General features: G+C 39.6%; 1 long non-coding RNA gene across 1 annotated transcript; it reads left to right on the top strand.

The window, feature by feature from the left end:
• The first annotated feature begins 5,101 nt into the window (after positions 1-5,101).
• Positions 5,102-11,730, top strand: LOC131574812 (uncharacterized). Its single transcript, XR_009276589.1, has 3 exons — positions 5,102-5,256; positions 9,127-9,644; positions 10,108-11,730. It is a non-coding gene; the product is annotated as an uncharacterized LOC131574812 (long non-coding RNA).
• Positions 11,731-21,336: the final 9,606 nt, after the last annotated feature.

Below are 21,336 nucleotides of genomic sequence, written 5' to 3'. Positions count from 1 at the left end.
CAGCATTCCTCAGGGATCAGCTCTAGGACCAGTCTTGCTCCATATTTATCAATGTATCAATATTTATCAGTATCAATTGTCTGGATGCAGGAGTTGAGGGCATCGTTAGCAGGTTTGCTGACACCACCAAACTGGGAGATGCTGTTGACTGGCTTGAATGACAAGAGACCTTGCAGAGAGATCTGGATAGATTGGAGCATTAGGCTACCATTAATGGGATGGGATTTATCACGAACAAATGCTGGATTCTGTACCTGAGAAGGAGGAACACTGAGTACAAGTATAAATTGGGAGAGGAGTGGCTGGGAAGCAGCAGGGATCTGGAGATGCTGGTTGGAAGCAGCTCAGCAGAAGTCTGCAGTGTGCCCTGACAGCCCAGAGATCAAATTCCATCCTGGGGTGCATCAAAAAGCATCCCCAGATGATCAAAAGTAGTGACCAACCCACTATATTCGGCTTTGGTTCAGCCTCACTTTGCTCACTGTGGGCAGTTCTGGGCCGCACAATTTAAGAAGGATGTGAAAGTACTTGAATGTATCCAGAGAAGGGTAAAAAAGCTGATGAAAGGGCTGGAAACAATGTCCTATAGCAAGGAGGTTAAGTCATTGGCTTTGTCTAGTGGAGAGAGAAGGAAGAAGGAGAAGTGGAGAGGCAGGTGCTGATCTGTTCTCTTTGGTACTGAGTGATTGGACAGATGGGACAGGTTCAAAGCAGTGTCAGGGGAGATAAACCCTTACTTGACATTGCAAAGCATTTCTTTAATGAGAGGGTGGCCAAATACTGAAACAGGCTTTCTAAAGAGCTGGTCAGTGTCCCAAACCTGTCAGTATTCCAGAGGCATTTGGGACTTTCCCTAATAGTATAGGCACTATCCCTAATAAAAGGTTTTAACTTCTGGTCATCCCTGAAAGCAGTTAGGCAGCAATGATCATTGTAGGTCTCTTCCAACTGAAATATTCTATTCCATTCTATTCCAGCATATCCTAAAGATCTAAACCCCAAAAGCATCTGGCTTCCTTTCATGGGTTAGGTCAAGACACTGACTGGCCAGAGCCACATTTTCTTTATCTGTGAAAAGAGGATAAAATTCCTTTCTGCTATGCTTTGTAGATTGTGACCAGTATAATACGCCCTCATGGTAGAAGGTCAGTTGTGGTCAACTGAGGCTGCTTAAGTGCAGTTAATAAATAAATATAATACTGGGGGAAAGAGAGAGGAATATGGAAGACAATAAAGGAACAAAAGAAAGAAGGAAAAAGGAAGCCTATTGAAAAAGTCAAACAGGACAAAGACTTTAGATGCCAAGGGGATGTTAAGAAACACACATGAAGAAAACACTAGGAAAAATATAGGGTAAAGAACTTAGAACAAGAGTATCTAAAGGGCAGAAAAATAGCAGAGCTTAGAAAAACATTTACTTTACAAAACTATTTGATAACAGAAAATACAGTGGCTCTGTGATGAAACAATGAGCACTCTGTGGCACACCATCCATTTTCCCCACGCAGGAAAAACAATCTTCCTTCCTCTGTAATTGGTTGCATTCCTCTGTGATATAGCCATGCATCTTGGACCCTTCTGAGAGCTCCAGAGTGCTGACTCCCAGAGAGCTGAGTAGGTGAACCCAAAGCACTTGCAGAGAAGGGCTACTAAAGGAAGTTGCCCTGAGGGACTAACTTCAGTGCTAATTAAAGTGTCTGTTAGCAGCCTTGTGGTTCCAGTCTCCCACAGAATGTCCAGAGATGACTTTCACAGCTTATTTCTGTGTATATAGCGCAGCTAACACATCGCTCCTCATCCCCTGGAGCAAAGGCAATTACTTTTCTTCCTTTTTCCTCTCTATGGAAACTTCTGAAGTTGAATGGAGTCTAGGCTTTTGTTGATGTATTCTAATTCCTGTACCGGCCCAGATACTACTAACAAACACCAGCCAGCCATGACTGAAGTGATTGGGTTTGACTTTCATTCTTGACCTTGGTGTTGATGGTGACTCAGCCCATTCACCCTTCCTCATGCATGGAAAGCTCCATGCTGTGCCGAGAACAAGCACAGGGAGATGCTACCAGCTTGCCACCAGCTCCCAAGGTAGGGAATAGCCGAGGGTTTTGAGCTCAAAATACGACTTGAGCTGTAGGAAGAGCACTCAAAGAGGGGAGAAAAGGCAGGAGTTTTGAGGAACAGTGTGCTGGGAGAAATCTTCCATGCCTGACTGAAATTATTTACAAGTCTGGCATTGAGTTATCTGTCTCAAAAGGATCCTATTGATTTTGATAGAAACCTGATGGTTTTCCAGGGAAGTCAGGTTCAGGAGTTTTTACAGGGTTGTGTTTTGGTTTTTATTTTTTTGGGGGTGGGGGAGGGAGATGAAGTTTGGTATTTGGAGGGAGGGAGAGCTGGGGAGAAGACAAGAGCATGATTAAATGAAAAGAATCCTGCTTTGCAGAAGAAAAGAAACCCTAGAGTATTTTCTAGTATTCCCCCTTTATCATGATGCTGCATTATTTTCAAAAAATTATATTAATGCTTTCCAACATGACTTCTGCTTTTATTTGCTTCATCTCATTCCACATGTCCTATACCTCTGTTAATTCACAAAAATTTCTTGATGCAACAACTACACATGTGGGACACATACAGAAGCTACACATATGTTTTGGGTCAGAAAAGGGATCCAGTGAGACAGTGGCTATAACAGGTTTCTTAAGGCAGAAGGCCACCTTCACTGAGTATAAAGGTTCAGCAAAAATTACTTTGTTTTATCCCTGGGGACAGCTAATCAACAGCCTGGGAGCAAAGTCTGGGCCCTGACCCTTTACCAGGTCCTACAAGACTATGAGATGGAGCAATCAGCCAGCTAATTTAAAAATACTGATATATGGAGTGGGGAAGGATGAAGACTGAGTTTTGAAGGTTTTACTAGGTTCTTCCTAGTTTCTGCTGCACTGTGCAAGCACAACAGTATCTTGCTCCCTTCTACCAGTCTAAGAAGAAAAATGACACCCAAACATTAGGAAAGTGACTGTCCTCAATTTGTACAAACAATTACTAGAAGCAGTCCCATAAGCTAGGATACTCATGTACAGCATGCATGTGTTTTTTTGTGCAGAGCAAATATATAAAGGAATCATTCCTTACTTGACCTAGGGAAACACCACTCCCACTCTGCACACAATTACATCTTTTATGTTCTGCATGAAAGAATATACTGCAAATGAATCTTAGTACAAAGTTTAAATAAAGAATTGCCAAGTAATAATTAACTCAGTCTGTCATTTATTATGATTAGGCACTAAGGTAAGGTCAATTTCCTTTAATGCTTTTCAAAGAATGTACTCATTTTAGAACAGGTATGACCAGTTACACAGACTTTTCAAAAGACATAGTGTTCTCCTCCTGGCTTAGTGATGCCCTGGGTATTCATTTCCATTGCCAGTTTTGACTTAATTATCAATATCGCAGCCATGTTGACATGCTAAAAGCCCAGTCACACAGAAATGACCCAGCACTTTCACCTGTAACCTCTCCTGTAAGGTTTAACTTCTGTGATGAAACACTCTTTACAGCAGGACAAGATATGCTATTACGGTCCCAGTGTGAAGAATCTCAGGTTACACTTTATTCCTAAGCTCCATCAATGTGGAGGCTCTTCATGCACAGGTGGTCAACCAGAAAACCAATAAAACACACCTAAGTATGTACAGAGTGTTTTGCTGTGTACTACAAAATATCTTACAATGGAAATGCTTTTTGTTCTTAGTTCCTAGTCTGCATGGTGTTTTTAGAGCAAGCTGTGCACGTGCACAGTTCCACAAATCTATTGACATTCTTCTATGCTAGTGGGCAGGATTTGTCTGGTGCTGAGATTCTGTTGTGGCACCCCAGTGCACTGCACATCACCTACTAATGAAGTTTTATTTTGAGACTTTTGGGTTAGAGATAATGATAATCTCTCAAAGTTATTATTTACTGTTTATATTATAGTTGCACCTAGAAATCCCAAATGAAAGGATTCCATTTAATTAGGTATTTTGCAAACAATAATAAGAAAGAGTTCCTGCATCACAGATCTAACAGGGTTCTTATCGGACAGGATAAAAGCAGTGGATGAAAGGGATGAACAGGGTGGGAGTGGATTGGAAAGGCTGCTTTACAGTTGTAAAGCAAACAGACTTCACTACAGCTCACTACTTGCCTAACTGATGGGAGTGGTTCATGAGCATCCCGGCAGAAAAAGGTTTAGTGAAGGGATTTAGAGAAGGATAAGGCATAAGGCTTTATGGATTTGGCAAGGACTGGTTTCCACTGCCAGGCAACTGCAGCGGGGAAAAGATTTAATACTTTTGCTTATCACTGAAAGAAGCACAACTGCTTAAGAAGTTGCACTAGGTGACCATCCCTCACTTTAAAATTAATTAACTGCTATAATATATGGTGAAAGCTGATTTTTCTAATTGACTCAAGCCCATTTGACATCTATAAACTGGAAAACAGTTTTAATTTTCATCTCCTGTGAGTACATATAATTATATCCTCTCTTTGTTGTTTATCCTGAGGTTGATCGTGTTCCAGTAAGGCTCAAGTCCAGAGAGCATAACTGTATGTTGAAATGCAAATTGCACAATAGCCATTGTCATAGAGACTTAAATGGAATATTATGAGATTTGTTATAATCTCATATGGCTTTAGAGGATATTTTAAACAAAAAAAAACCCCAAAAAACCATTTTGTGAAATAGAAAGTATGACCGCATTACACAAAAATCTCCAGCCTTTCCCATAGTGGGTTGAACAAGATTGTTTCTTTCCCATTTACTTCTATGCTTTCAGTGCAGGCAACCAGTGTTAAATACAGTTATTTGGGAGTAAGTAAGAACATTTTATTCCCAATGTTATCTGACTTATGTTGCATTAAAATAAATACCTAAATTTAAGTCAAGTTAAACCCTTAAGAATATAATACTTAAGGTCTCCTAAAACTGACGTGTGTGCTATTGTCAGCTGCAAATCCTTTCTTGCCCTCTGTGCCCCACTCACACTGGCTGCCCGGGGTCCCTGGGGGCTGCTCGAGGTTTGGCTGTGCATTCATTAGCTCCTCATCCCTGGCAGGAGCCACTCTCTGCTGCCAGTCAGGAGCTTTCACTCAGCCAGTCACCCTTAACCACATACTTAAATCCAGACCAGATTTGTTGCTCCAGTTCCCTGTACTGGTGTAGCTCAGTAAATAATGAAGCATGATGCTGGTCAAACTTTCAAGCAGGTGAGTCAAAAAATTTGTATGCAAATCTCTTCTCCCTTGCTCTTTAATTACATCTAATCTGTTTGTTTTGATTTCTCCCCCCTGTATTCCCTGCTGCTTAGTTTCTGTCATCAATCTGCAAGGCATTTTTCAATTGATTAATGACTTACCCATACAATATGCACCCATGCTAACTCCAGTCATTTTCTGCACCCTGGGCTCATGCCCGAAGTTTGGTCACTTCCTAGCTTTCACGTGCTTACTAAGACAAATACTGACCCTTTGATGGACTAAAATAACCTGCTAAATCATCTCTAAATCACCCCTTGCTACCCAGTCAACCTCTCAAGCACCCCATTACTTTTGCCGCACAGTTCCAATAATTAAGTCTCCTATTTTTTCTAGGCCTCAATCACATTGTTTTCACTGACACCTATAAAGTCGTATTTCAGGAAACAGGAAAATTAACCACAATCTCTATTTATTTACATCCACATAAAATAAATCCTAGCTAGAATTGTTAAAGCACCTGGCACAGATTTAAGAAACATAATTACAATATCATGGAATCAGTCAAAACACCAGCTGCTCTTTCTCTCCTGTATCTCTTCCATCAGCTACATATCATTCATTATTTAGTGAGAAGATTCTGTACAGATTAAAAGTCATCCTAAACCATATCTCTTATGCAATCATATCTTTACCTTGCTGCTATAGTTAAGCATCTCTTGGATAATCTTTGAAAAGTGGCTATGGGGAATAAGCAAATACATAACTTCTAAAAACAAAGAATTAATTATGTTTTCTAGCATGTAGCTTGGATCACTGCACCCATGGCACAATTCTGACACAGCTATTGCTCAGAAACTACTTTAATATCAATTTGAGAAATGCATTGAAGAAGTCTACCCTTCTCACCATGTTGAAAAGCAGAGAATTAATCAACCACATAAGATCTAAAATAATTCCTACTATGTACTATTATCTGCTAGATAGCAAAAAGTATTTTCAAAGGTCAATAGAGAGGTGGAATGCAGAATTAAATACTGATTAGTCAGGATAGCACTGGCAGTTGAAACAAGAGCAAGTTAACCACCTAGTCCTGTAAATAATTACTACTCCTGTAAATTTCGCATCTGTGGGTACAGCAACAGAGGCACATGTTCAAAAAAATGGCCCATTTCAATATGCATGGATGAAAAAGAATTCAGCTGCGTTCTTCCAGATAGTCTGGCATGAATCAGCCTCTTCTTATGTAACAGGAGGTAGCCTTACAGCTTCACCTAGGAGACTTCCAGGCCAGCCAGGATATCCCTACTGATCCAATCTGAATTTGCACTGGATTACATTTTGTCTGGTATATGTTCAGATATGCAGGGAAACCACAAGATTTTAATTGTCATTAAATACAAAGGAATGTGTATTTTGTACAATCACTTTAGATGCTCTTCAGAGGGTGGGAGGCTGGAAAAGAATGCCCAGGTTAACATTTGCGCCGTCAGGATGGAAAATAGGCATGATGTGTTGTGTCAAAATATATATCTGAAAAACACAAATGTAATCCAGAAACCTTAATAAATGCCTGATACACCAAATTAGATTAATACAGCCACTGTAGGTGATACTTAAAATCTGCTTTTTGTGAAATATTGGATACATCCCACTACACATGCTCTTATTGTTTCTTTTATCAGAAAAAAACTTATTCTGCAGTGGGATTGGTTATGGCACTTACCTCTAAAATACTTTCCAAACTGTCTAACCATTTTCTGCATCAGCACTACATTTTGCTGTATTTTCTTCCCCTTTGCTGGCGCAAAAGGCTATGCAAACGTTTCTCAGTAACATTAATAAAACTTTGAAACCTTGATGCAACTAAAGATTGGAGTGCAAGAAAAGTCTCTCCAGGCCATCATCTGGACCATACACTCCAGGTCACATCAAGAGACTGAGAAATGTCATTGATTGCTTGGATGGTTGTTTTATTTTCCCTCTATAGTTTAGCCACATCTCTACAAAATCCAGGATTCCCCTCCTCCCTTATTTTTTTTTAAGTCAGCTAAAAACTAATAAATATCTGTCAGCAAGCATTTCATCAAATAGCAATGAGAAGCTTTGGTATATCAAAGGGCAAGAGATCATAGAGCAGGCATTTGTCTATAATGTAGCCAGATTTTCCAAAGAGCTCAAGGATAATTTCTTCAAGTGCTCAGGATCCACCTCCATAGGCAAATTTTCAGAAGTGCTCAAAGCCATGTGTGCCACAAGTCTTTAAGAACATGGTGAGTTGATTTGGTTCTTAAGACAAAGCCAAGTTTTTGAAAATCCTGTCCCCTTTGAAATATTTTTGCTAAAGGCTATTCCAGTATCCCTAAGTTATTATTCTGGATTCTGTGTGTATCTGTACATCTCCACCAAAGAATCTTATTGTCAACCCAATATTTTGTTAAATGAAAAATAAACATATTGCCTTAGAACATAACTCTTTCATTTTGTTATTTTTGAAACAGTTTCCTAGGCAGCCTTTGTATGAAATGCGTCATCCTTGAGTTTTGGAAACTTTTTATCATAAAGATATATCATTTTTCCCTTGCAATAATTTATAAAGCAGGCATTCTATTTTGTTCCCTTTACAGATATATCTGTTCCTAAACTAATGCCTATTTTCCACACTAAAATACTGTGCCTTTTATATTTTAGTCAAATTATCCTGTCGGTATCTGGGGGTACTACAACTATATTTTACAAAAACCTTAACTATGAATAAAATATGGAGAAGAGCCTCAGAAAATAGTGCTGACTGCTGCAGTAAACAATAAGAAAATTCAAGAAACTGGAAGAAAAACAGACTAGAACTTGAAAAAGGGTCAAGTGGAAGATGCTACACTTACACAGATGTGTTCAACTCAACAAAAAGAGAACTGGAAATGACGCTTTAAAAATAATTTTGAATACATGGAGACAGACCATGTACCAAAACCCAGGCCACACTTGAGTAAAGATTATGCTGCCACAACCAAAAAATGAGAGACTGACATCACCCTTGGATGTGTGAAGCAGAGCACAGCCTGACAGAAACATGAAATATCTGTTCTCAGTGTCTGTATGACTTTAGATGGAATACTGAGCCTATGGAACTGATAATGCCATTTCAATAAATATGGCATCTCAAAGTGACATAGAGGAGAGCAAGAAGAGGCAGGGGTCTTCAAAAGACTGCAAGAGCTAGAGCTAGCTTTTTTTATTTAAAAAAAAATTCAAATAAATGTGCACTACACTTGCTGTTGCAAAAAGGATTGGTATTATCCGTTTATCAGTGACACATCCATCGGGGGGCAGCACAATTCCCAGGTGATAATCAAGTCTGCCAGAGCTCTGAGATGCAGCGATATATTTCAGGGAAGGAAACCAGTAAGTGACTTAATTATCCAGTGCCAATGGAGATTAAAAAGAGGAGGTTTGCACTAGTGAGATGGAGCAGGAAAAGGCTCAGTTCCTGTTCAGCAGTAGGAATGTGGAGAAAACAGAGGAGCACTGAGCAGGAATAGCAGTTTGGTGACAGAGTCCGTCGTACACCAGGCTCTGAAAGCAAATCCCCTTAAGAGATGTCACCAAGAGCACCTGATATCGATATCATGACAGGAAAGAAGGGTATTCCCTATAGGAAATTCCACTGTCCATACAAATGATTCAGAAAGACTTCACGGTGTGACAACCACGGTCATGTAATTTGAAGTATTTTATTAGAAACTTATCAACATTTTATGAAATTACTTTCATAATTATAAGACTAAATTTAAAGTGTTTTAACACAAGCATTTTAAGTATGCTTTGTTAAAATGTTACTGCAAAGGCTTTTTTTTTTTTTTTTTTTTTTTTTTTTCTCCCCAGGTTTAACATTTAAGCAAATTGTCAGTGGACTGGAAAGAAAGAGGGAAGGCAACTTGACAACATCCTGCTGACCCAAAACTGGAGAAGTCTGTTCTACCTTTCAAAGCTCTTGAGACACTTTTTGACTGCTGTTTCTGCTCAAATATAAAATCAATCCTAGGAGACTACCAAGATTGGTTTCTGGCTGTGTGCAAAGGAGAAGTTATTTCAATGACAGAATGGAGTGTCCACACAGGTCACTGCGAAAGGCTGGGGAACGTGTGGTTTTGAGGGCTTTTGAGACCCATCTGGGCAAACCTTCTCCAACATTGTCTGCTCTCATAGTTTGCCATTCTCTGTGATGGAGGTCAGACCAGAGACCTCCTGGGATCCCTCCCCACCTTTATGACTGTGCTGATCCTATGGATTCACCTTCCCTTGAGGTTACCGGCCTTGGAGGTGATTTCTAACTGGAAAAGAAGCCCATTTGCAAGAGGATGCTTGATGGGTCAGTGGGTACCACGAGGGCCCTGTCTGGGGTAAGCATTTCAGGAATAGCCATCTCTGCCCACAAGTGTGTCCAGGCAGACACTTGTGTGGACACAAGGCAGTGACCAGAGGATTCCTTCAAGCTTGGAGGCTCTCCAAGGCCACAGCATCCATTGTGTACATAGACTTCAGTGAAAGATTAAAAGAAATACTTGTGCAGTGCTTGGCTCAGAACACCCAGGAAGGAGAGGAGCTATCCTGAATTGCCTGTGGGAATTTATGACTAGGAGCAATGGGGGTAAAGTCAGGTAAAGAAAAACAGTTTGAACATCAGTAAAATTTCCTAACTGTGAGTGTTATTAGACTGGAATAATCTCCCCTAAGGGAAGCAATAAAACCAACATCATTTGCATCTTTGCAAACTAGACCAGACAAAGCACTGGGAAATATACTGTGGGGAATAACCCTGTAAAATGATTGCACTAATTTTTCTCATCTATTCTTTCTTCATAGGATTGCTTCATACGTGGAATATGCCATACTCTTTTTCCTGTTACTTTATTCCCTTTCCTGTGGGTTGAGTAAAAAAAACCCTGAAGGAAATTATACCATTCTAACCAAAAAGTAACATATTAAGACAATTTGCATTTTTATTAAAAAAAGACATATTTTATCTTTAAAATATAACCAGTGATAGACACAAAAGGATAATCTCTAGGATAATGACACACTTCAGTACACTAGGCAATTAGGTTTGCCTTTAATTATTTATAGTTTGACATGCTGCTCATACAAATACTCTGTGTAACAGGAGGAAGTCAGTTTGACCTTAATTATTGCCTGTAAATAATTCCTGAATTGTAACTAAGTAGTGCCTTTTAAAATGTAATTATTATAATACCGAAGTTACAGACCTCATTGATTTATAATTACTTAATTGTTTCTACCCATTAAACCACAGTTGTGATAGGTTCATCTTTCCTACATGCCCTAGCCTGGAAACTGAGGAGTTATGGCCAAGAACTCGGACTAATGTTATCTCCCACAGTTAAATGGCTGAACAATCATTCCAGTCTGGACAAGGTTAGCGGGGGGTCAAGAGATAGCCGAGAGATAGTGGGCAATGAGCTGGGCATTTCAGTACATATCCTTCAGAATAACAATGAGGGGAGAAAGAAATACAAAACATCCATACCTCTAGGGTCTTGAGCTCTCTCCAGGTAAATCAGACAAAAAGCTACTTCTTTGTGACTCTGATTGTACACTTTCCGGGTCATAATGTATAGTGAGCTATTGGGCATAGTGCTAACTGTGCTGCTGGGAAACAGAAAACCCAAAAATGATGTGATTTTTTTTTTCTCTACATATCAACACAGGTTATCTAGCTGTTCACACATTTGTATGGAAGGGAGACTGTCATTTTGCTTCTTGTGACCTGCACTTTAACACTGTAAAAGCATTTCACAGGGAGAGCTCAACCCCCAGTGTTGTGACTCAACGCCAGCCAGCCACAGCCAGCCACTAAACCCCACACAGCTGCTCGAGTCCCTGTGTTATCAACAGTGTTTCCAGAACAAATCCAGACATAGCCCCATGTTGGCTGCTATGAAGACAATTAACTCTATCCCAGCCAAACCCAGCACACACACATGATGCTCCTGTCTAATACATTCGGTTCTTTGTGTGCCACTGTCTGGTGATCACCATCCAAGCCACTGCTGTATTACATGTGTTTCTCTGAGAGGGAAAAAAAAAAGAAGGATATTGATAATGAAGCCTTTCAAAGTAGTCAGCATGACACACACTTAAATTGTAAACCTCATCCGGCAGAGGAGCGGAAATGTCAGCACGTTTCTCAGATGTCAATGCTGAGAAAGTAAAGATCCACATTCTACTGAAAAGACCTACTGTGATTTGCTCTAAATGAGGTGGCACTTAGAAATAATCTGTGTAAATTTTAAAAGCATTAAAATTTTGATTTAGTTCAAGTAAGCCTTGGTTCAAATCTTTTGCTGTCTTACAGTGCAGTAAAATCCAGCAGCTAAGAAGTGTATGAATTCTGTGTGCTACAGAAATAGACCCTAGGAGTGTTAGAACTGTGATCTGAACAACTTAAATAATCATTCACAAAGCAGGTCTCAGGAATAGGAGATTATATATGTTCTCAGTACTAATACATTTTTAATTCATTTCTTAGAAATGCAATGTATGAAAACCTGAGAAAACCTATTCTGTGTTAAAGAACACTTCTTAACAGAGGTTAAGAACCATTTTAAAAATTCCTTCTATTAATTTCTTTGGAGTATGCCCAAGACCATAAAACTGAGAATGAAGATTTTTGTGCTAGCTGTAGATATACTTTAGGGGTTAAAGCAATTAACCCTTTAAGGATGGGTTCCAATCTCAGGCTATTCTAGTCTGTACAGTGTGCAGGAAAAAAAAAATACCAGCATGGTTCATCTCAATTTCTACATTTCTAAAAAAAGGAATATTAATCATGTAGGTTCACCAGTCAGGTTACATCTAAATTCCCCATGGTAAATGAGACTAAAGAAATGCAAACTATTCTAGTGCTGTACAATTCAGATGTAGTGATAATGCCCTGCTTGTTATTACCAACATTCCACAGCAATTAGGGAATTGTGGAAGAATCCTAAATCTATAGAAAGAAAATCAGATTGCCTCAAAGTGTGGTCCTGTCCCATCATGTGACTGAAAGTGTAGGATTAAAGCAATCACTATCTCTGTGTTTCTTGTGCACTTTTTAGTTCATAATTGCAAGCAGTCTTTTTTCAACTGTCAGTTATGCAATTACAACAGAGGTTCTTGTCCTCCTGTGTACCCTCACCAGTCATCCAGGCTTTGCAGCCAAAGTTCTACCTGCAGAGACCTATTCCTGTCAGTCTGTCTGTGATATACTAACAATAGGCAAAGAACAACTTGCTTAAATGTAAGAGCCTCCCATGTGTTGATTCCCTTGAAAATATGACAAGTTTCTCTTATTTATTCTTCTTCTTCAGATATAGCATGAAGAAAAATCATAAATTGGGAAGCCCTGTGGTTTGAGTACATGCACAGTGGTACTTTAAAAACCACAGAGATTACTACTTGATACTAAAAAACCCAAAAACCCCAATACATCAACACACAGGGACTGTAAGCACTCAGAAATAAAATTTTCCAGGTCCATAGTAAACACTTATACTGGGATAAGGCAAATGAGCAAAATCTCCCCCAACAATTCCTAATACAAGTCATTTACTAATTCTTTATATGATTTTTTTTTCCCCTGGTAAACTAAAGGGACACAGCAGTGAGGCATTCTCCAGTTCTGTTATCAATCCCTGCTCCAACATCTAATGTATATCTAGGAAAGTCTTTTTGCTTCCCTATCACCCTGCCTGACAAGGAGGAAACCTATCGTCTTCCTCACCCCATGTGTAGGCACACAGGTGTAACATCCTGCACCTGCACCATCTGTATTGACTGGTAATGTGGAAATGCAACAAATATATTGAAACTGTCCTCTGATGATGGTCAGGCACATCCTTAAAGAGCACTCTTCCATAGGAGGGAATCAGGCAGAGTGAGGGCTGAAGGGATGCCCACAAGTGCAGACAGAACAGCCAGTAAGACCATGTCGTACGGTTCTAAGCTTGTACATCACATGTTCTAAAGAGACCTGTTCTTTCAAATTCACCTGCACAGGCTTGCTGTCTTCTCCTCCAGTACTGCATGAACTCACTCAAGCTTTCAAAAACTTTATCTATACATAAAAACAACCTGTGCACAAAAAGTTACCAAGAAAACAATTTGAATTATAATAGTACCAACAAGGTAGGGCTTTCGGTTTTTTTAAGCATCTGTGCACATTAAAAAGGACAGCTGCTACATGAAAAAAAAGAGTGTGATCAAAGAATAAGATTAACCTTGATAATTGACAGTCTTACTTGAGGACTCCTAAAACCAAACAAAGAGACACCTCCCTCTATTTCACGTCTCACTTTATCCTCTCACATGGGAGGTTCTGTAGGTATAATGCTCTTTTCACACAGGGCTTATTAGTACACAGTCTAGCACACTTTTTACCCTCTTCTAATTGAGATCTGTAAGTAGTGAAATACAGATTAAGTACACCTCTTTCCACCCAGAGCACTTTTCTGTCAGCTTGAGGGAGCACCAAGAACTGCCAAAACAGACACCTTGAATTAGCACAGAAGTCATCCGTGCTGACATGTATAATGTAAGCAGATTGTCCCACTTTTCCACCCACTGAATTCTTGTTGCTAATCTAATTAATACCCTCTGATTATTTCAGATGGTCACTTGACAAGTGACAGCAAAGATAAAAGGCTGGGGCATGTTGTGACATGTACCTGGGTTTTATCTTCCCCATTTCTAGCACACTTTTCTTTGTGTATTTCTTTCCTCCTCTATTGCCCTTGTTACTGTTGACCTCTCACAAACATGGCACCTCTGCTTCCCAGATTTTGGGAGCATTGAGACACAAAAAACCTGCCTGAGTTGGAAGGCAAATACATCCTTTGGTTTTCCCTACATTTTTCAGTTTATCACCTCTGTTCTCCTATGTGTCCCCTCCCTTTTTTGCATCCCTTTTCACCTCACCAAGACTACCAGGTCCTCTTCTTGCCTGCAGGTTTCTCATGCAGCCCTGGCAAATCCATGCACCACCCTCTGGTACAGAGCTGGCCTAGAGGTGACAGTGAGGGCTGAGGGCCACGCTGGGCTGGGCTAGATCCACGGAGCAGGACAGCCCTCACCTCACCCTGGAGATCCTGCAGAATGAGTATTTGAAAATACAAGGGGTAAAGCAAACAAAGAGGATGCAGATTTGGTACAAAGTACGATATTTGCTTGTTACATGTCTGGCCATGCTCATGCATTCCGGGAACAAAAAAGAGGCACTGAAGGGGCAGGATGGTGGCTCCTTTGCCAAGCACAAAGAGGATATATTTACCCCTTCTCATTATCCTACTCCTTCACCTCAGTCTGAGGCTAAAAAAGCCATGAACAACCATGGTGAAACAACAAGGGAAACTACTGGAGTTTTTGGACATGAGATTATTTGGAATTTTTATTTAGCATTGATGTCTTTTCAGTAAAAAGAGAAGATGCACATACACACACACAAAAGAGGTCTCTTTCCAAGAGAAATGATATAGCAAAATATTGCCGCTGAAGATGAATAGATCACACGGACACAGATCGAGATGTGGTGAAAAAAAGAGCAGAGTTTATTTTTCCTCCCAGGATTTATAGGCTTCTGACCACGGCCAGGGATTGGATGGTCAGGATAACACTTTCTCACTGCACTGGCCATGAGAGATGCCCATCACAGGACGTATAAAAGAAAGAATGTACACATATTTATGTTTATAGTTACTGTCCTGGGAAAGTCCTTAGAAAACCATGTCAGCAAGCTCAGAAGCTGAGTTTTCAGGGCGACAGCAAAACTCTGATTGTAATTCAAGAATTAAAGTTAAGTATTATGTGCATATGTGATAGATCGCAGAGAAGAGGATCTTTTGTGACGTCCTGTTACAGGGGAAACAAGAAAAGCTGCACAGACACAAGAACTCAGGAGCAAACAAGAGTGTCTTTGCAGAATGGATCAGTTCTTGGAAAACCGAGAGCGTACCAAAGGGGGTGAGTGGATCAGAGTACTTTGAATGCAAACGTGGTGCTTGTCAACCTTTTATATCCACTGTTCTTACACTCCTTACAATTGACTCATCTGCATTCAGAAAGCACTGCCCACATAACTAACATTGCTCTCATAAAATATCTGGCTCAAATTCTATTTTACTCAGCTGGAAAAACACAAGGCAATTGTGGAGACTTCCCTAAAAGTTAAGTAAGGTCCACTAAATGAGTGCAGAGAATAAATCCACATTTTATGTTTTTTTAACCTGAATTTCCCATGGCAAGGAAACAGACATAGTATGACTAATAAGGTTTTTATGAAAACATAGCGCTTGTGTTATAAAAAGTTCTCTCGTTATTTAAAGAGGAATACTATAGCTATGTATTTTATTTTATGCAAACTCTACTAGAGTAGAGGAGAATTCCTTAACAAAAAGGCTCAAGAGTTAAACTGTACCAAGCCCAACACTTTACAAAGGCCTCGCTATCTTGGAACAATTTAACATGCTGCTGGAAATAAATACAAAAATTGCATTCAGTCAGATAGAAAAATAAAGACAGGGGCCCTGAATTCTTTATCAGCATAGGTCTTTTACCAGCTCAAAAACATTCCCTCATTATTTGCTCTATCCCATTTTCTCTTTAGGAAGTCACTAGAGGGCATCATCACCTACCCAATCCTGCCTGCAGACCAGGTCAGACCTGTCATACCCTACCCTCCAGAAGCTACGCTGCTCTCTGTAGGACTGCCTCCTGCAGAGCTCTGAAAACTCAGATTCCAGTTGTTCCCTTAGCAGAGGAGGTCCTGCAGGGACACGATGAAAATGGCCTACTTTGGGTTACAGCAGAGAAGAGTGTTCTTAAAAATGGCACTACTGAACAGACCTGTCCATCAACTTCCTTCACTTCTATGTGGGACTATTTGTAAAAGTACTCTCATATCAACTTTTCCAAACTGCCCTGACCATTTGGAAAGACGAAGTGCTGAACAGTACATGAGAAGATGAGTAGCTTTGTAAGACCCAGGGCAGGAATCATCTCCCACAGATTCACCATGGATGTGTCCACTGTGCAGCACTCCTAACAAAACCCAGCTCCCAGACTTCCACAAGGACTCAGAGCAAACACAAGACTTGAAAGATCTGGGTGTTGCATGAACTGAAAACATAGGGGAGAAGGTCCATCAGCCCCATTCTTTATTTATCCTTTTCTCTCTTGTTTCCTGTGCTTCCTAAAAAATCCTGTGGTGTATCATCTCCACAGCTTTGAATTTTTAACCATAAGCACAACACTTACTGTCCCAGAATCCTTTAAAACATCACTGCTTGGACTGCTTTCCTAGTGGTAGAGCATGCACATGCAACCTGGGAGTCAGGGAGATTTTGATCCCTTGAATCTTATTTCAGACAGTGTTTCACACACACAGATTGACACCGGGGTGAAACTCAGGAACAGGCTGCCCCCTGCTTATCATCCCCATGTCCCAGTCCCACAGCTGGGGTGTGGAGTGGGTGTGACAGGGCCACGGGACTCGTGTTCCTCTGGCTGTGCACAGGGATGGCACAGGGAGCACCTGCTGCTCAGCTAGGTGCAGGGCAGAAGAGTTTTTGTCAGTGTGAGGCCTCACTGCTGGCATTTTCCAAATTAATCTCTTTTGTGGGTGAAAAGCTGTAGTATCTTGAGCAAGGTCTTTATCTGTCAAAGGACTTGGAAGGAATATCCATTTTTTCAGGAAATTATGGAGCTCAGAGAAACTGTGGGCTAGTGATGCATTGTCTTATGGCACACAAAATACACCTGTCTCACCAGGGTCTTCCAAGAGCAGCTTTGGACCACCTCCAAAGCCTGGAGCAGTGCAAAAAGCACCTGAATTTCCAGTGTGGAAAACACCTGTTACATGGGAAACAGGTCCATAGGTCATAAAGAGTGTGTTGCATTTTGATTTTCTCCTGGGATTTTCCCTTCAAAGGGTGGGTACATGGAGCTGTTCTATCCATGCTCACTCCCAAGTGCATGCTTCAGTCTGGAGGGAATAAATAAGCAGTAGGTGAATAAAACCCCTGCCCTGAACTATCAGCCGTGGTGTACCTGGCACAGTGTGCAAGAGAGCAGCTTTATCAACTTGTTTACCAAGATAGATCGAATGTTGGAAGTGCAAGAGGAACTGGAGGGGACATTGATGTCTATCACTAAAATTGTGGAGGAGCAGTACTGTAAAAGGCAGGTAAGGTAAGTAGGTAGGTAGGGATGAAAAGAAGAATGGGAAAACATTGGAACCACATCCCAATTAAAGAGGTAAAACATTCAGACTGAGGCACAAATGAGCTCATCAGCTTCATTGTCCTTGGAAAATGTAACACAATTGTGTTAGAAGAATCAATAAACTGCACTCAAGTGGAGTCACAGTTTTGGGTGTCAGAAACTTCAGAACTTCAGAAACTGATTAATACCTCTGTGAACATTTCATGTAACTTTCCAGGATGAAAATTATCAATGTTTTCAGGGAATATTGTTGATTTTTTAAAGAAAATTTTCAAGAAAAGAAATCACAGTAAAGTAAAAACTTACTGTTTTTTCTATATGTACCAAAAGACAAAAGTTTCTGTGAACTGGAAAGAGTGGCTCCTACCTTTCTGTGTACAGACAATGGGAAGACACTTGGTGAGTGTTCTTCACTAAAGCAGAGGTACAGTCTCAGTCATTCTAACAGAAACCCACCCGTTCCCAGACCCACAGTGCTTACTCACAAGCCAGCATTTAGATACGCAAATAACAACATATTGTTATCAGCAGTTTGTCCAATAATATTTCCTTTGTTTCATGGAAAAGGCGTATCAGTTTTGTGGAGCTGGCAGTGAATATGCAAAGAGGAATTTGAAAAAGCAAGACCAGCCAGAACAGCAGCCTCTGCCAGTCTGATTGCAGGCATCGCTGATGTCAGACCATGCATCAGAAGGTTAGGGTGCTAATGACTTGTTGATGTGTTTGACATTATGCAGCTATCTCTGAGCAGGTATTTTTCACAGTAAGTGTTGTTTTTATGGATGTTTCCCTATTACTCATGAGGTGGAAGTTTCAAGGGAAAATGTTGAAAACAAGGTAAAAGCTCAAGGGGACAGGGAAGAAAGAGAGAGAGAAAGCTTGTCTGAACTCTCACATTACTTAGTCCAAAACACAGAAATGTGAAATACCATGTCCTTGGTCACAAGCTTGTTAAAAAAATCAGAAATACTGGACACTTAAACTCATCTTCTCAGCTACATTAATAGAATCACGAATGGTTTGGGACCTTTTAATGTCATCTAGACCAACTCCTTGCAATGAACAGGGAAGAGTAATTTGTTTATATTCATGTAAACATAATCAGCTGCAGTCCTTGAAAAGAAGTTAAAACATATTCAAAAAAGAGGAGAGAATTTGAAGTAATAGATCTAACTAAATTATCATCCTGGAATAATCCGACTAGTTTATCTTCTTTGGGGTTGTTGGCTTTTTTTGTCTGTCTTTCCTTTGGAGATTTGCAAGACAATTTTTAGAGCCTAATTAACTTTTTGCATGAAGATGAAATCCTTTCATTTTGGAGAATTAATCACATTTAATCTGCAGACACTAGCCATTATAACAAATCTGTCTGTCCACTGTAACAGAAGGATTATGAAAAAATAAATGGAAAGTGACATTCACATTAGCCTGAGAGTGTTTTTGGCAGTCATCAACTGGCTTTTCTAGTTACTATGACTTTAACCCATCATCACTTTTTCATTACAAGTACCCGAGCAGTGGAGTAGGTTTGGCTGCCAAGTGGCTTTTTCAGTCATTTATTATGGCAGTAATGTTTATGTTTGAAATTATCAAGCCCATTCTGAGTGAATTGCTGTCTCAAACACGGAGTTTCACACTGTGAGCTAGAGACCAGCTGTGTGGGGTGGTTTTAGAGCCAATGCACTTCAAGATGAGTGCAGAGTCGATTGCAAACGGAGGAATCATGAAGGCATTTTGGGCTGCATATCCAAAGAACTTTGTTCCAGGAGTGAAGGTGCTGGGAAAAACGTTCTCACAAGGGACTTTGCATAGAATAAAAATGTGTGTGTCTGTATGAGAAGGCAACTGAGCAAGAATACCATTGCAGAGAAATATGTCTAAGAAAGGGGGGGCAGGGAATGAATGGAGGAAGGTGGAGGGGGGAAGAACAAGTTCTCTGTAGATAAAAGGATTAAGAACTATGGAAAATATTTCCATAACCATGCCAAAGAAAAAGGGAGACATTGTTGTATTTTGCACTTCAGCCAGAAGTGCAATCAGTGCTTTGCAGAATACATGCAGAAATATGGCTGCCTAGGAGAGTAAGTGTTCTGGGGTGATTCATATCAGCTAAATAAAGGTAATTAAAGATATAAAGGACTGAAGCAGTAAAAACAGGACTGAGCTATTTAACCAAGTGTGACAGCTTTGCATGACTGATTATTCATGAACTACTCCTAGGTAGTTAAGAAACATAAAATGTGATTCATTATCTCTAAAAAGAAAACAAGCTATTTATTAAGAAATCCAACTTTATGGTGCTCCTAAAACTACCATAAATATTTGAATTTCTGTCTATAAAGTTTCTGAAAAACACAAATGACCCATTCACCCACTCACATAAGGCACACATGTACACATACATCTATTTCTTAGGTGGCAGTTAGCAGGTAGGCATGAATATATTCAATGCAAATGCATATCCCAAACGCCTTATGCAATTAGTTATTATTTCTACCTAGTTCTTACCATGTATTTTTATGGAGATCAACTCTATCAACTAAGGAATGCTAAATCAGCAGGCCTTTATAAAAGAGAAATGATCCACCATATTATCCTCTGATCAGGCTGAAAGCTCTTCTCAGGTTTGTAATTGTGTAGTACACTAAATTATGATCAGAAAACGTATTAAAAACTCTTCATTAACTCTTCATATGTGGTAATTTCAGCTCATTTACTTCATTAGTTAGCTGCTAATACTGAGTGCATTGAAAGCACATGTGTGTGAGGGGGTTGATGTGAGAGCCACTACAACACTATGAATTATCAGCTCATTGCACAGCACCTAGAAAATCCCTAATTACAGCTCACAAGCTCATAATGAACCAAACATATATAATTCTATGGAATTATCTGTTAATAAAAAAAAGCTTACACTAATTCTTGTTTATTCATCTGGGCATCACAGCAGGATAAGAGATAAGTGCTCATTTACATGCCATTTGGGCTTTCTGTTCTTTGTTTGTTTGGGGATTTTTTTGGTTTTTTTTAAGTTTTCCCCACACTTTCTGCTGCTAAGCATGATTATTTCTCTGGGTTTGTTGTTTTGGTTTTTTTTTTCTGTTTTAATGTATGAGGTACAGTATCTAAATATATATTGTAAGGAGTCATGCTTATTAAAAGCATGCTTTATTATGAGCCTGCTTTAAATTAAACATAAAACAAACACCAGGAAATTGCTATCAAAGGTATTTGCCATAAAATAATGTTGCTTGACTATTGAGTGCTGTAATTGGATATTGCTACAGTTGCCAGTGTGTTTGCAGCTGAAATATTTAGGTATTATGTGGAAGGGATTTTCCTGGCATGTCCACCTCAATCAAACAGTAAATTTCACAGGCTAGCTTGAAACAGCTTTTCTTTCAGGGTAAAATAATGGCACTGCTTCTTCTGGATCCCTTTTGGAATTACTGCATTTTAGCGAGGTTTTCCTTCATCCTATGCTACTCATATTGTATTGAAGTAGAAAAATAAGATATTTTATAAATGCACCAAAAAAAAAACCCCAACCCTATCTCTAAACCCCCTTCATGTTGATTTCTACAGTTGTTTTCCACCTCATTTTCTGCTTCAGTATTTCATTAATAATTTATAGTAATATTTTTAAAATTTTTAGGTTTGTTCTAATTTGATTATAACTACAAAGTTTCCAAACTAAACAAAACAAAAGCTTATATTAAAAAATACCTTATATCATGTGAATATGGAAATTACTTTCAAAAATGGAGTGGCCCTTTACAAGTTTGTTGCTATGCCTGACTGCACTGCAGCCTTACT

The sequence above is a fragment of the Poecile atricapillus genome, chromosome 1, assembly GCF_030490865.1.
Source record: "Poecile atricapillus isolate bPoeAtr1 chromosome 1, bPoeAtr1.hap1, whole genome shotgun sequence".
Classification (NCBI taxonomy): domain Eukaryota; kingdom Metazoa; phylum Chordata; class Aves; order Passeriformes; family Paridae; genus Poecile; species Poecile atricapillus.
This window is presented reverse-complemented; position numbering and strand designations above follow the sequence as displayed.